The following is a 15,321-nucleotide window of genomic DNA, read 5'->3' on the forward strand; positions in this document are numbered from 1 at the left end:
GTGCCAGGGGCTGGGCTATGACGCTCACCAACTCCTTGAGTACCCTGGGGTGTAGATTGTCAGGGCCAGCTGACTTGAAGGTATCCAGCCTGCCGAGGTGTTCCTTCACGAGGTCAGCATTTATGGAGGGCAGGGGATCTCCCCCACCCGGACCTCCCTGTCCCATAGCAGGCATGGGCATCCCATGAGACTGATGAAAGACCGACGCAATGTACCCATTTAATAGGTTGGCTTTTTCCTGGGCCTCAGTTTGTCAGTTGCCCCATCTGGTTCAGCAGGGGTCCAATGTTGCCTTTGCTTTTCCTTCGGCTCCCCACATATCTGAAAAAGGACTTTTTATTGTCCTTGATGCTCAAAGCTAGTTGGAGTTCAGTTGCAGCTTTGGCTTTCCTCATATGCTTCCTGCAGGACCGGACCTGTGCAAAATATTCCTCCTTGGAGGTGAATCCTGTCCTCCATCCTTTGTAGGCTTTTCTTTTTAGCCTTAGGAGGTCTGCTAGGTCCCTGGAGAGCCAGAGGGGGCTGCCGTGCCCTCTTGCTGCCTTTCCTTCAAGATGGAATAGACTTAGCTTGTGCACTGAGGATTGCTCCCTTAAGAAGCAACCACTCTTGTTGAACTCCCCTCTCCCTGGGGTCATGGTCCCTCAGGGCCTGACTGACAAGCTTCCTGAGCTTGTCAAAGTCATCTTTCTGAAGTCAAGGACTTCCGTTTTGCTGACTGACTTGCCAGCTTTATGGCAGATGGTGAAGGTGATCAGCTCGTGGTCGCTGTCACCCAGCCTCTCATTGATCACTAGGTTGTCGATCAGATCATCCACTGTAGCCAGTACCAGGTCAAGCCGTGCTTTGCCTCTCATTGGCCCATAGACTTCTTGAGTCAAGTAGAAACTAGCCAACTGTGGCCTTGGGTCCACCATGATCCGCTGGCTGGGAAATTGGCTCTGTGGTCAGACCCAGAGGGTAGTAATTGATGGAAGTCACTCATCATGGTGTCCTGTGACCAGTGGGGTCCCCCAAAGCTCTGTCCTTGGACCCATACTATTCAATATCTTCATTAATGATGTGGACATTGGAGTTAGGAGTGGACTGGCCAGGTTCACTGATGACACCAAACTTTGGGGCAAAGCATCCACACCAGAAGACAGGCGGGTGATCCAGGCTGACCTGGACAGCACTGCTCCCCACTTTGGGATATTTTCCTAAGGGAAGATCTTCCAGTCATCCACTGGTAAAAACAGAATCTGGCAGCAGTCCCAACAATGGTGCTTCTCCATCCCCGCACAAGAAACTCTTCAGAGTAATGGCCTTGAGTACATGGTCCAGCCAAGACATTCACCCTACTGTTGCCATCCTCTCTCCTCGCAGAGTGGTTGGTAGATCCTTGATTTCCCTGGCCATTGGGGAAGGAGAGGGAAGAAATTGTGCATCTATCCACTCCCTTCCTCTCCTTTTCATAATGCAATCTATCCATGGATTTGCTACATTTGGTTGACTTTATTCATAACTTTGGAAAGTTCATGAGAAAGATACTGTCTTTAGCTATGCCTGAGGAAGGAAGCTGCAAAGCTTAAAGCTCTTATATTGTGCTTAGTGGGTAAACTTACAGTTGTACCTTATTTTTGTGGTATGTCTGGTGAGGTCTTTGACAAACATTCTTTCTCTTGAGTAGCAGTAGCCTTATTACTGTTATTCTTGTGCTGTGCTTCTCTGCCTCTGTTCCAAATGAAATAGCATTTATTATATGGGCACTAGTATAAACCAATGTTTTATATTGATACAAGTGATGCCAGAATATCTGCATCTGTCTCTATTCCATACTAACAAACAAGCAAACAAGAATGTTAGCTTTGCACAGTAAAGACCTCAGCGGTTAAGAAGTCATATTAAAGTTACTTCCATAGCTTTAACTCCGCCAGCTTAACTGCTGGAAGGATCTGACACCCTTCTAATGGTGGGGCCTCTTTATGAACTGTAGAGGAAGATATAACCCAAACCTAGAAATGTCATTAGCTATGCCTAGATGCTGAGAGGCCCAGTACCTTATCAATGCACTAGATGACTAACAAGTATGTCTGCAAGCTAGGGACTATTTTACATCTTCCTGCCATATTTCAAGTTTCTAATATCACTGTACCAACCATCTCAAGATTTGGAGCAATGCCACAGACTGCCATAGTAACTTGTGTTTTGTACAGTGAAGCATGCTTTGGATTTTTGTCCTTTTCGGGTGTTAATATATTATTCAGATTTATAGATTATAAGATCCTTGGAGGTATGTCGTCACTGCCTATCCAGTTACATACTACCAGACATGTCTTTCTGTCTAACTATATGCAGTAGGCTGAGCAGAACTCTTATCAAACAACAAAGCAGCAGATCACCTCTGCTGAACCTCATCAATGAGAATGAGCTGTGCACCATAAAGAAGACATGAGACAGAAAAGAAAAAAACTGCAAACAAAGTCATTTCAAAAAGTTAAAACATGCAGGCTTTTCTATAAGGGACCTGGCAGTTCCTCGGCAATGTCTCAGTAATCAATATGAAGGAATAAAGTTTTATTACGTTTTTATGTATGAACCATAGCAATAAACTCAGAACCAACCTTATTTTATTTTGCCTCTCCTGTTTTTCTTGAAGTTGCAGCGTTTTGCTGTAGCTGGATCAATAGGAAGGTTCAAAGTGTCTTTGTTTCATTCATGCAACTTCAAATCTTAGCTCCAATTTCAAAGGTTTCTGCAATATTTTCTCTGCATACATGCATATTTGTATCTACAGAGTAAAACAACAAACAGAGCAAAACTGGCTATAGGCTAGGAAAGTCTCAGGACCTTTAAAATGCTTGCATATCAAGCCTTTTCAATGATAAATTCAATTTTTATATGGAGTCCATATTTACATAAGGACCAGAAAGATACATATTTGTAATGGCAAATAAGTTATCAAGTGTGTGAATGGATAAATGGGTGGACATATGGGTGGATGGATTGGTGGATGGGTGGAAATTAGGAAAAGCTAAGTAAACAACATTTTGACTAGTCAATAACTTTTTGATAATATATATATATATATATTCCATCAGACAATGCTGTTACCCAGATTACAAGTAACTTTGTGGGTAGGCTACTGATAAAAGAGACATAAACAAATCTACAGCCAAACCTTTTATGTGCTTGCACTTAGAAACTTGAAAACAAACATTTATCCCAAAGTCTGTCTGTCTACCCATGACAGTAGAACATAGATTCTCACCTATACTAGCTGGGGAGACTGGAAAAGTGGGTAGAGGGTGGCATGCAGATTGGCAGCAGGTCTTCTTGAATTTGCTGAGTTCTCCAAATTTCCCTCCAGCCCATGCTTAATATAGATGGCTGGTTCTAATATTCTAATAAAAGATCTCTGATATGTTTTATTTAAAATTCTCTTTTTTTAACTGAAGCTTTTGGAACCAGACTAAACCAGATCTCTTGTGGACTTAGAAGGTGTCAATTAGATAGGATTCATATCCTTGGAGAAGAAAGAGGGAGGGTTTCTTATCTTCTTCCTTTCCCCATTGTGGAGTGCTGCTTAACACTGGCCTGTTTATTCTTTACCCTAGGACTTTAAAAAAAGCCCCGTTTTTTACTAGTGTACCCCTTCTGTCTCTAAATTTCAGTTCATGTATCCCTTTATATTTTTTTCTTGATTTTAATTTTTCTAATTACGCGATATAAGGCAGGCTGCACTAAGTAATATTATATGCATTATTAATATATGCATTAACTATATATATTTATAGTTATGCCACAACAGTTTGGGCCTGGTATGCTGCTGGATTAGTACTGCTGGAAGGGGCAGGGGCAGGGGGCAAATTGAGCCACCCATGATCAGGGAGGGAGTGGGGCAGGGGCAGGTACTGCACAGCTGAGGTGGGGCATGGGACGGATCCATGAGTGGCTCACCCAGGGAGTGCTGGGGGGGCCACTCCCACCACTGCACATCCCTGGGAGGGCATGGGGGGCATGTGCCCCAAATCTGCATGCAGGGTGAAGGCAAGCTACCTTTGTGGGCCGGGGCTGGGGGGGGCACCAGGCTCTTCCCAGTGGGGAGGTTGGGCCGGGGATGCACTCAGAGCTGGCAGTGGTGGCATAGGGAGTAGGGCTATGGGGGCACTGCAGCCACCCCAAAATTCACCATAGCCCCCACTCCCAGTGCTGCTGCTGCTACCCACCCTGAGCTTAGCCCTGGCCCAACCCCTGCTGGGAAGAGCCCAGTGTTGCCCTGGCTCCAGCCCACAGTGGCAACCCTTCCTCACCCCACATTCAGATCGAGGGGCACGTGACCTCATGCTCTTCCAGGGAGCATGCAGAGGTGGGAGCCATCCCCTACCCCACATCTCCCAGATGAGCCACTTGCAGCTCTGTCCCCCATTCTGCCCTAGCTGTGCAGCGTCTGCCCCTGCCCCAGCCCCCACCCCACTCTCTCCCTCACCATGGGGGCCTCTATCTGCCCCACCCCATGCCCCTTTCCTCACAACAGACTTACCAGCTGGACCCAGCTGTTCTCCAAAACTGCTGGGCTGTGCTTCTGGTCACCTGTGTGGTGTGCTGTGCACAGGGTATTTATCAGCCAAAAAAGGCTAATTGCCAATACAGTAAATTTTCCTTATATCAGTGCTGATCCAATATGGGACTGAAGTATCGGTGCACCTCTAGTCAATTTTTCTCATTTGTTCTGCATAACACCTATGACAGTGCTACCAGCTGGTCGATCTCAGGCCTCTGCCGGGGCGTGTGCAGTGGCAGGAGCTCCCCTTTGCACCTGGATGAGCAGCCCAGCTCTGACCCGTCCTCATCCCAGCCCGGCCTGGTTGGGGCCCGGCCTAGCCAGGGCCCCACTCAACCCTGCCCTACTCTCTCCCTCACTATGGGGGCCTAGATCTGCCTCCCCTGTGACTGATCTGCTGGGTGGGGTAAGCTGGCGGGGGTGAGGTGATGTGGGCAAGGGTAGGACGGTAGATCCTGGTTGCTCTTTACTTTAAATCTTAACCTTAAAAAGGTTGGAGACATTGCTTTATGATATTTTTAAGTACCCCCAGGGGTATGCATTGAACTTGACAACCACTGCCTTAGCTTATGGGTTATGACAAGGCTGTCTTTGTTTTTATAAATTATCTAAGCATTTTAACAAGAATATATCTATTAGAGAAAAATAACATTTAATACATTGTTATATCAATCACCACTACTAATATTTTAAGATAAAGCTATGAGATAAAATATATGGATTATTTAATGCATGTTCATCCTTTATCTCCTTTCTGGGCCCTGTGCTTTATTTAGTACTGTTTAATGGTTTCTTTTACTATTTGTCACATCTGCAAAGGTTCACACTACAGTCACTAAGGATGCTTGTCCACATAATCAGCATTTACCCTCTAAAATGTTCCTGGTTTAATTTGTCTTTCTTAGTTTACGACAACTAATTAAATAATGTGGATGTGATTTACCATATAATGGGTTATTATGCTATAACTAGTAAAATGTGCTAGGGGGTACATCAGAACAATTTTACCTTCCTGCCCTTTCAGTACTACTTTACTGCCAGGTAATGTTTTAGGACAAGAAATGCCCAGGAGAGCCTTCCCAAAGGGGATCACACCTTGCCCTAGCCTGGTGCTGCAGAACTTCTGCCGCTCTGTTTTTCTGGGTGCTTGTTGCACAGGGCACTCAGGGGCAGAGGAGGGGGGCACGAAATCTTTCTGTGCAAAGCACTGCAAGAGACTGTCTGCTTTGCCTTTACAATTGTGTCTGGCTATGGTTTCAGGCACCATGGATTCCTCTTGCTTTTTCTGGGTGCTTGTTGCACAGCACTTCGGCCTCCCTCTTTTTCTGTATGCTGTTTGTATTGGGTGCTGGGTGTGGGGTAGCCTTAGGGCTACACAATGGTACACAAGCATTGCATCTCCCACCCACCCAGTTTGCAAAGGTGCCCACAGCAAAAAAACACATGTCCTGCTATTTTTTTTGCATAGGGAACAGTTATGTTTTGGTGCTTTTGGTGGGGCTGGGCTTTTCATGCACTTTTCCAGCCCACAGGGTTTTTTGCATACTTACCAGGCTGATGCTAGACTGTTGGGGGGAGGGGGGCGGGGTTACACCAGAATAAGGCCAGTGGGGCGGGGGGTTCCTGCCCCCTGAGGGCCTATAAATCCATGGAGCAGGGATCAGAGTGTGTACGCTGCATCAACAAATGAAAGACTTTTGAGGTGGATGAAAAATGGCAGCACAACAGAGACACAACTACTCAGCCCAGAGGGATACTTGTCCCTGGGTGGTATAGGAGTACAAATGCACCAGTTTGATAAGAGTGCAGCCTTAAATAGGGTTTAATTGCCATGAAAGAAGGTGCAAGGAAGGTGCAAGGTATCTCACAGCGTGAAGCACCGCCTAATTAATTCTTCATTCAATTCTACTACTGTATCCTGGGTTTTAGCTAAAAAGCAATCCTTGTTCTGCACATTTCCACTGGGGGAAGAAGCTTTGGAATTAGCAGTCATTTTCTCTGAATTTCCGGCAGTGGAAGAAGTTCTTTCCTCAGGTCTGAAACCAGGTAAATCTGTCTGCTCTTACCACCCTTGATGTGACTTGTTCAAAGGTCCTCAAGGACCTTACTCCCTCCCTCTCTCCCTCTTGCCCCATGGCGGGGGCTCTTGGGCAACCTCCCTCCCTCCCTCTTGCTACGGTGCAGGTTTTCCAAGAAGTCCCTTGACAGGCCCTCCTAGCCTGTTCCCCCTGCTGCTTTCCCCATAGCTGGGGGCTTGCTCTTATTTTCTTCACAAATAAAAACGTTTTTCAGACAGCTCCAGGCTGTGAATACTCTGTCTCACAAGGATGTTTAACTTATGGGCTACATGTCCTCTCTCCCTCTTGCCCCATGGCTGGGGCTCTAGGGCAACCTCCCTCCCTCCCTCTTGTTACAGTGCAGGTTTTCCAAGAAGTCCCTTGACTGGCCCTTTTACCCTGTTCCCCCTGTTGCTTTCCCCATGGCTGGGGGCTTGCTCTTATTCTCTTTACAAACAAAAAAGTGTTTCAGCCAGTTTCAGGCTTGGCTCTCTGTGAATATTCTGTCCCATCAGAAAGTTCACCTTGTGGCCTACATTCCCTTCCCCTCTCTTTCCCCATGGCTGGGGCCTTACTTGATTGCCCTCAATGGCCATTTCTCAGCTTACTGAACATGCCCTCCACCATGGAAGATTTGCTTGATTTATTGCAGATCCTGATGCTGCTGAAACCTTCAGACTTTTACTCTCTAGCTCCCTCCCTCCCTCCCTCCCTTCCTCTTGCCCCATAGCTGGGGCTCTCAGGCAACCTCACTCCCTCCCTCTTACCCCATAGTTGGGCTCTTGGGCAACCTTGGTCCCTCCCTTTTGCTACAGTGCAGGTTTTCCATGAAGTCCCTCGACCAGCCCTCCTAACCTGTTTCCCCAGCTGATTTCCCCATGGCTAAGGGATTTCTCTTATTCTCTTTACAAATTAAAAAAGTTTTCAGCCAGCTCCAGGTTTGGCACTCTGTGAATACACTAGGGTCTCTCTTTATGCAAATTCATTTTGTGTGAATTCGCTTATATGTGACAATCTTATCCATACCAGAAACTCACTTTGTGCGAGAAAAATTCAATCTTATGTGAAGAAGCATGCACCACAGCTATGCAATGATATGAGCGAAGCATTTTGGGAGGGCGAGTGAGGCAGGTATGTGATGCCATCATGTACTTGCCCCAGTCTCACATCATCTATTGTTCCATGCGGTGCTACACTACTTGCACTCATACTGTAGTTCATCTATTTGCTTTTATTATTGAATTTAGTGAAATGTCATTTAAGCGACCTTCTAGTGCATCTCCTAACCTGCCTCCTGAGCCAGCCATGAAGTGAAAAAGGAGGCTGGTACGTATCCTTTTTAATTACATGTAATAATGAATCTGCTTTATGCGAATTTGCTTTATGTGAGGTTTTTTTGGAATGCAACCCTTGCATAAAGAGTGACCCAAATGTACTCTGTCCCACCATGGAAGTCCTTCCTGGTTGCCTGATCCTGCAGGGTTGATCAATAATCAAATAATCAATAATCATCTAATTATCAAATACTCAAAACAAAAATTAATCAAATCAAATAATGAGAAAACCATACATACTCACAGACACACTAACAAAGAATCAATCTAATAATTCAATCGGTCATTTTCTCTAAAAAGGTGTCTTTGTAAGACAATCTGGAAGTTAAATAGCAAGATTGTACCCTACAGAGGAATAAGCTGAAAATTACTTATTGTGTATACTTAAAAATCTCATTACAAATATGACACACCTCTATCTGATGAAGTATTATTACTAAGGAGTTTACTCCAAGACTTGTACTGGTGCTAAATGGAGTAACACCTTACTCCGGTACCCTAACTTATGTTCGACTCTGAGGTGCTCTGAATGCTCAGTTCTCTTACTGCAGAGAGCAGCTTATTTTTTTTTTCCCTATGAAACAAGACCAAGATTACATACAGATTTGCACAGATTTGAAACTAAACTTTTTGATATAATATCATTCTCTTCACAAGTCAGTTGGCAACTACTCGAGTCGGGAGTCTTGTCTTGCTCCACCTGCCTTCCCTCCCCAGTTCATGGAAGACTTTCCTTTATTCTTCTATACATAGTGCATTTCAGCACCTCAGTGTGTTGGCACTGCCACATATAAAATATTCTGTTGATTATTCTGCTCCTGGTGGTTGTAGCCATTTGGAAAACATTGCAGCTCACCATTGCCTATGGAAGAAAATAAACAATTCATCAGGAACTGCATGTCTTTCTACACTGTATGTCAACATTAAAATGGTTTGTCTAAGTAATTTTATGCAAAAAAGGTATGCCACTGCTTGGACTTATAAAAATCTAACTGGTTTAGCTAAAGCTTGAATGGAAACAGTACTACATTAATTTTAATGTAAAACAGAATTATCTGCCCCGCCTCCTATGTGTTGTTTATATCCTGGCATCAAAACAAGGATTTTTTTCCTTAGCTTAGATCCATTGAAGCAGGAAGAGTGTGGGGGTGGGCTGGGGTTGTTGTTAAGGTTGATTTAGGTTCCCTGGGTCCCGTGGATCCCCATGCCCAGGACAGATGCCCCTGAATCAACATTGGTGGGGTCCAGATCAGCTGGCTGCACCTCCCCAGCCCCCCTTCCCCACCACTCAACACGTACATAGCGTAAATCCAGAGGGTGCACTGCAGGGAAAAAAGGAGGGGGTGGTGTGGTTGGGCTGAAGAAGAAAACAGACCAGGCTCCTGTCTTATTAATTATCCTATTTGCCTGTGAATCCTATTAGAGTTTGCATCACAGATAATCCCCTGCAGTCCCCTCCCCAAACTGGTTTTATACTGCCTATCTTCTCAAGTCCTCTGCCACCGCAAAAGAAAAACCCAGACCCATCCTCCATGCTCTCCATCCCACACACCTGCTCCCCTTCATCCTGCATCTCATACAGAGACTTCCCCAAGACCCTGTTATGAACCCATTATCAAAGACAACTTTTTATCAGAAAGACTTTATTCAATGACAAATGAATATGAAATGCAAAATTCAATTAATATGAAATGCAAATGATCAATTCACACAATTACAGAGCATGTTCCCCATCCTGAGTAGCTGCTATGTGTGCCACCAGGCAATTTCTGACCACAGCTCCCGTACCGCTGTTTGCCTACATCTCTAACCCCCCACCTTGCCCTGCTTCTCTGCGAGTGAGTCTGGCAGCTTCTCTGACTTCCCTTAACTGTTCTCTCCAAGATTCGCTGACAACCTTGCCCCTTGTTTCACAGATATTATGCACGATGCATGCTGCCACTAGGAAAAGGGTAATGTTACTAGCATCAGCTTCTAGCCTGTAGTTGACTGATCTCCAGTGGGTTTTCAAGTGTCCAAATGCACACCCAATGATTATGCGGCACTTGCTTAGCTGTTAGTTCCTGTTGAACAGGAACTTCTGTGGGTCATTCACTTGCCCGCTGTAGGGCTTCATGAGCCAGGGCAGGAGCAGATAAGCAGTGTCAGCAAGTAACAGCAACGAGGGAGCACTGAAACACCCTGGATGACAACCTCCTCTAATCCTGGGGCACATTGGCCCTTGTGTTTATCATCCCAGGGAGCGGTGAGTTTCGAAACACACAAGCATTGCGGGCGCTTCCTGCCCATCCTGTGTAAATGCTTGTAAATCTGCCTCGGTGGTCCACAACAGATTGCAGAATCACAACAGGAAAACCCTTTCTGTTTATGAATAAACAGTTGTCCTTGGACCAGCTTAGGATGGGAATGTGCATGCTGTCAAGTGCTCCCATGCAGTTCAGGAAGCCCGGTATCTTTCATCACTTCCCAGGGGTTACTTAGGCATATGAATTTGTTTGCTGCCAGCTGCTGTAGCAGGTGGCATACCTCACTGGTCACCCTCCCAGCAGTGCAGGGATCCACACTAAACTGATTTGCAACATGGTGCAGGCTTTTTGGAGTGGCCAGTTTCATCATGGCCATGGCAACATGCTTCTTTGGGTTGATGGGCTTCTGCACAACACTTCTCTGATGCTGGATGTGCAGTTTCAGCAAGCTAACAATGTGGAAGAGCATCTGTTTGCTCATTCTGAATGTTTCCAGCCACTGGTCAGCATTCCATGTTGACATGACTCTTCCTTCCCACCAGTCTGAGTTGCTTTTGTGTGCCCATATCTGATGAGGCTTGCCCTTAATGTATAGCCAGGAAGCAGCTATAGTCTTTGGCAACTGAGCTTTTTGTTTGTTGTAATGCCAGAGCAGCTTCCCCAGTTCAATTAACAGCATCCTCTTCAGGGCAAACATGCGAAGTTGGCTCTTCAGGAGTTTTAAAAGACAAGACCACAGGTACGTCAAGTTGTTGAAGCCCATCAGTAAAGCCATACGTCTGCGATGTGAATGTTCTTTAGCTTTCATGATTAACCTCTGCTTTCTACTTAGTTCATTGGGATTTGAGGAAGACAGTGTTTTAAGCAAGCAGGACACTCAAAGATTTCAGCCTGTTTGTTGTATTCCCTCTTACTCAAAAGTCTGCAAAAGTCACTCCTAGATTAGCATGAAAACATTCAAGTAATTTACATGTGAATAGCTACACAAACCATGTGCTCCCTGCAACTGCAACTTCCCTGTTTTGGTTGAAAACAGCTTTAATGTTACCACATTCCAAAAAATCCTGAATCTTTCCTAAGGTTCCAGCATTTCACACACCCTCTTCCTCCCTGCACAAAAGGTAGGCTATGCTTGTCTGTCTTTCGTGAAAATTGCCTGTCTGCTTGAACACTCCGGACCAAACCATACATGACCCATATATGAGAGAGAGCTTCTCAGTTCCCCAACTCAAATCATGGATGGATGCAACCTGCCAATGTAATGAAAAAATGGTTTCCATTCCATTCCACAATTTCCCCTCAAGCACCTGGAATATTCAACTTCTGTACTCTGCACCTAAAAAATAGGTCATGGACCACCATCCCCATTACCACCTGTCCCACACTGTAAGGACCCTGATCATCCTGGGAAAGCTGTTCATAAAGGATTTGCTTTTGCTCACATATATAATGGAAATGTTTTTCATTTATCCATTCTAACATATTTGTGCTTCCTTGCCTGAAGTGATCACCCAACATTTTCAAGAATTTCCAGCACAATAGTTGTGTGAGTATGCTTCTGAGTTCCATGGGCTAGACTTTCAAAAGCGAAGAACTGCCTTAAATGTCTGGAGATTGCACAAATCACACTTCTATTAAGCCTCTCTTCATAAAAGGTTTGCACATCTCACGCCCTTGGACATACCTGAGAACAGGTCCTAGGAGCAGGCTGTAGAGTGTATCATCTGCTCTGCTTTATGTTTTGTTGGCCATGAAGGGGGATCAAGGAAAGTCAGATTCTGGAAGACATGATGTATCTTCCACAAGGACAGGGGCCACTTTGGACTTATGCAGAAGTTGAGATACTGGTTGAGGTTTGGGATGAACGGAAGGTGTTGACACAACTTGAAAACTGTAGAAGTAAACCTGTGTACATCTCTATAGCTGAACAGTTAGACAAATGTGGCATCAAATGTTACTGGGTACAGTATTGCAGTAAAATGAAGGCCTTAAATTGTGGCTTCCATCATATAAAGGACAATAATTCTTGGTCGGGTGCCTCACGTAGAACAGTTTCATTCTATGAGAAGCTGTGTACCTTCTTTAAAAGAGATGCTTCAGAGGCTTGTGTGAATGAGTCTGAGACACGAGGTTTGCTGGATGAGGAATCAGATACTTCCCAGCGCCAAAGTACTTGTCAAGTAACAGCTACTTTACAAGTTCCGTGCAATCCGGCTCCTCAGTCACAGACCAACGACCTTGCTTGGGACTGCTTGAGGTACCTATCTGGTACACAGCCAGAAATGTGCCCCCACTCTGCTTGGGTTAACCCATGCATTTTGGTACCAGACACCCATGATGATTAGCAGCTGTAGGACAGAAATGACTCCTCTGTTCATGATGAGGAAAAGGAGTTTGACTCAATGGAGATTGTGTTGCAGGAGTCTTCAGGTTCCAAAGTGAGTGCTGTGTCAGAGAACCAACAACAGAATCCTGAGATGGAGACCCCACAAGCCTCACTGTCTTGAAAGTAACAGCAGTGGTATTTGTAGTGTTCTGCATTTTGTTTTTCCCAGTTTTCACTGATATATTTTTTTTAATTATCTTATTGAATTTATTTGCTTTTTACCAATTTACACCCAGTTTTTAGCTCACAGATTTGGGGGTGGGTGGGTCCCAGCTGCACCCCAGCAGCTCTGGCTATGTTCCCACCCCCCCCAGGTGCTGAGAGCTGTGAGGCCCACTGGGTGGGGGCAGGTGGGAGAGCCCAGTCCTGCTCCCTGTGGTGGGCACTGCACCCAGCCTCTCCACACAGGCCTGCAAGGCTGGAGGGAGGGTGCAGGGCTCCAGGCTGTCACCCCAGGTTGGGTGAGAGGCGCTGGTGCTGTGGTTGGGTCCCTCCATTCTGTGTTCAGCCACGTACTACTACCCCTTCCCCACAAATGCCAGCACAGCCCAGCAGCAGGCTTCTGCAGCAAGGTCTGGGGTGATTGAGGACAAGCTTTGCTGCACCCCTTGCCCTGCCCCCCTGGATCCTCCCCCAGGCACTTACCCCAGCCCATGCTGCAGTGGCCCAGGGAAAAGCTGAAGCCAGCTGTGGAGGAAACTGTCAATGGGTGTGGGGCCTGTGGTGGGGGTGTAGGGGTGTGGCTCTTGCTTCTACATGCACCCTGGGAGGGCTGCGGGCTGGGGGTTGTGTTGGGATCTTCTCAGGGGGTGTGTGCCTCCAGCTCTGAATGCAGGATAAGAGCAGGGGTGGGATACACTGCTGCCCTTAAACAAATCTAACCTATTCCCTGCTGGATGGATGGTGTCTTTTTTCAGATGGAGAGCTACGAGATGTAGGCACGTGAGGGACTGGATGCCATGAGACTAGACAGAATATTTCTGGGGTACAGCCTTAATAAGACAGCTGTGTGCTAGCTAGTGGGCTGTCGTTGGTAATTCTTACAGTGGCTGTCTTGCAAGAATATTTTAAGAGTGACTCTGTTCTTTAGAAAGAAATGTTTAAAAGTGGCCAAAGACCTGATGAGAGCTTTCTTTTTCTCTGTTCACAGCACCCCTTTATCATCAAGAGCAGTTGTTAACGATCAATGTCAGTAAATTATTGAAAAAATCAAAGAGCAGCTAAGGAAGATATTCTTCACCTACTCACAGAAGTGTTCCAAAACATATCTACATCCACTGACCAAATGACACCAGAAATTGAAAATATGTACAATGGGTTGAAAAGGAATGAGGAAGCCAATTTGAAAGTTATAAAAAGCATGAGTAATGAAACGGTAGAATGTTTTAAGGAATTCAGTAAGAAGGTTGATCATATTTTGTGGGTGGATCAAAGGTTTAGGCAGGAGAGTCTAACTGCTTCATGATTGCAAAAGTACTAGCAGCATAAGCCACCCCAAAAAAACTCCCCAATCTCTTGCAAAGCAGAGCTGTGCCTCCTCTAGCTGCAAAAGGAGAGCCCCAAGATTCTTCAGGGATGAAGAGCAGGAGGATGTTGAGCAGACCCGGGAAGGGTGCAAGAGGGTGGCATCTCATGGGGAAGCAGGTTCTTGTGACTAAAGCAAAAGTGTATTCAAGAGGGGTGATGGGATGTTATTACCCCCTGTGTTGGTGTGCTTCTCCTTCATGTACTACCACCACAATATTCTCAAAGCTGATTTTTTCTTCCATCTATCAGGGGTGGGTGGAGGCAGTGTGAACTAAGTTAGGTTCACAAACTATCTGTTTTTCCTCTCTATCTCCTTTAGGAATTTTTTAGAAAAGTGTGATAGAAATAAAGTACTGTAGCCCTGTGGGGTCAGGCCACCTCTCAGGATCTCAATATTGCACTGTTAGACAGGAGGGTGTGACACAATTGCACATATACAAACACACAAATCAATTAGGTGCATACACACACACACTACCAGCTCAGGCACATACACATCCAAACCAGCCTAGGCACATGCATACCTATCACCAATTCAAGCACATACACTACACATCCTGAAAGTTAGACACAGATCACTAATTCATATATCATGCACACAAACTTACAACCCACCTACACATATACACAGGTAAGTTCCTAACTTGGATGGTGCACTGTGTATATGTATGCTTGGGGTACCTTGGATATTTGGGGGAAGGTTCAGGTAAGAGAGAGAGAGAGTTAAAGTGTAGAGAGTGAAAGTTGCCAGACGTGAGATTAGAACTGGTAGACTACAGAGAAGCTGGCTGAGAAACTGAGGCTTGGATTTACTTAAGGTAGACAGGGGCTGGAAACTGAGGTAGACAGCTGAGATATTGGGGGGCAGGGGGGAAGATAAATGGTGGCAAGGAGGAGACAGCCAGGAAAGAAACTGAGGCAGAAACCTGGTTGCTCAGGGGAAAAGGAAAAGGCAGTGGGGATAAGACAGTAGCAAAGAAACAGGGGGGATGGAGGCAGAGAGGAGCTCAGGACAGATGTTGGAGGTGGCAGTGAGCCAGAAGCATGAGAGGGAGAAATGAGACAGAAGTTAGAGGGGCGAGGAGCAGAGATTGGAGCAGGGCCAAACCATAGTAATGCAAAACCCAGCTTAGGGGTCCAAATAACAGTTTTATTACACAGGCAACACACTACACAGCCCCATGAAGTTATTGGTTCGTACACACACACACACACACACACACACACA

Source organism: Crocodylus porosus, unplaced genomic scaffold, assembly GCF_001723895.1.
Source record: "Crocodylus porosus isolate Cpor-Errol unplaced genomic scaffold, CroPor_comp1, whole genome shotgun sequence".
Lineage (NCBI taxonomy): Eukaryota > Metazoa > Chordata > Crocodylia > Crocodylidae > Crocodylus > Crocodylus porosus.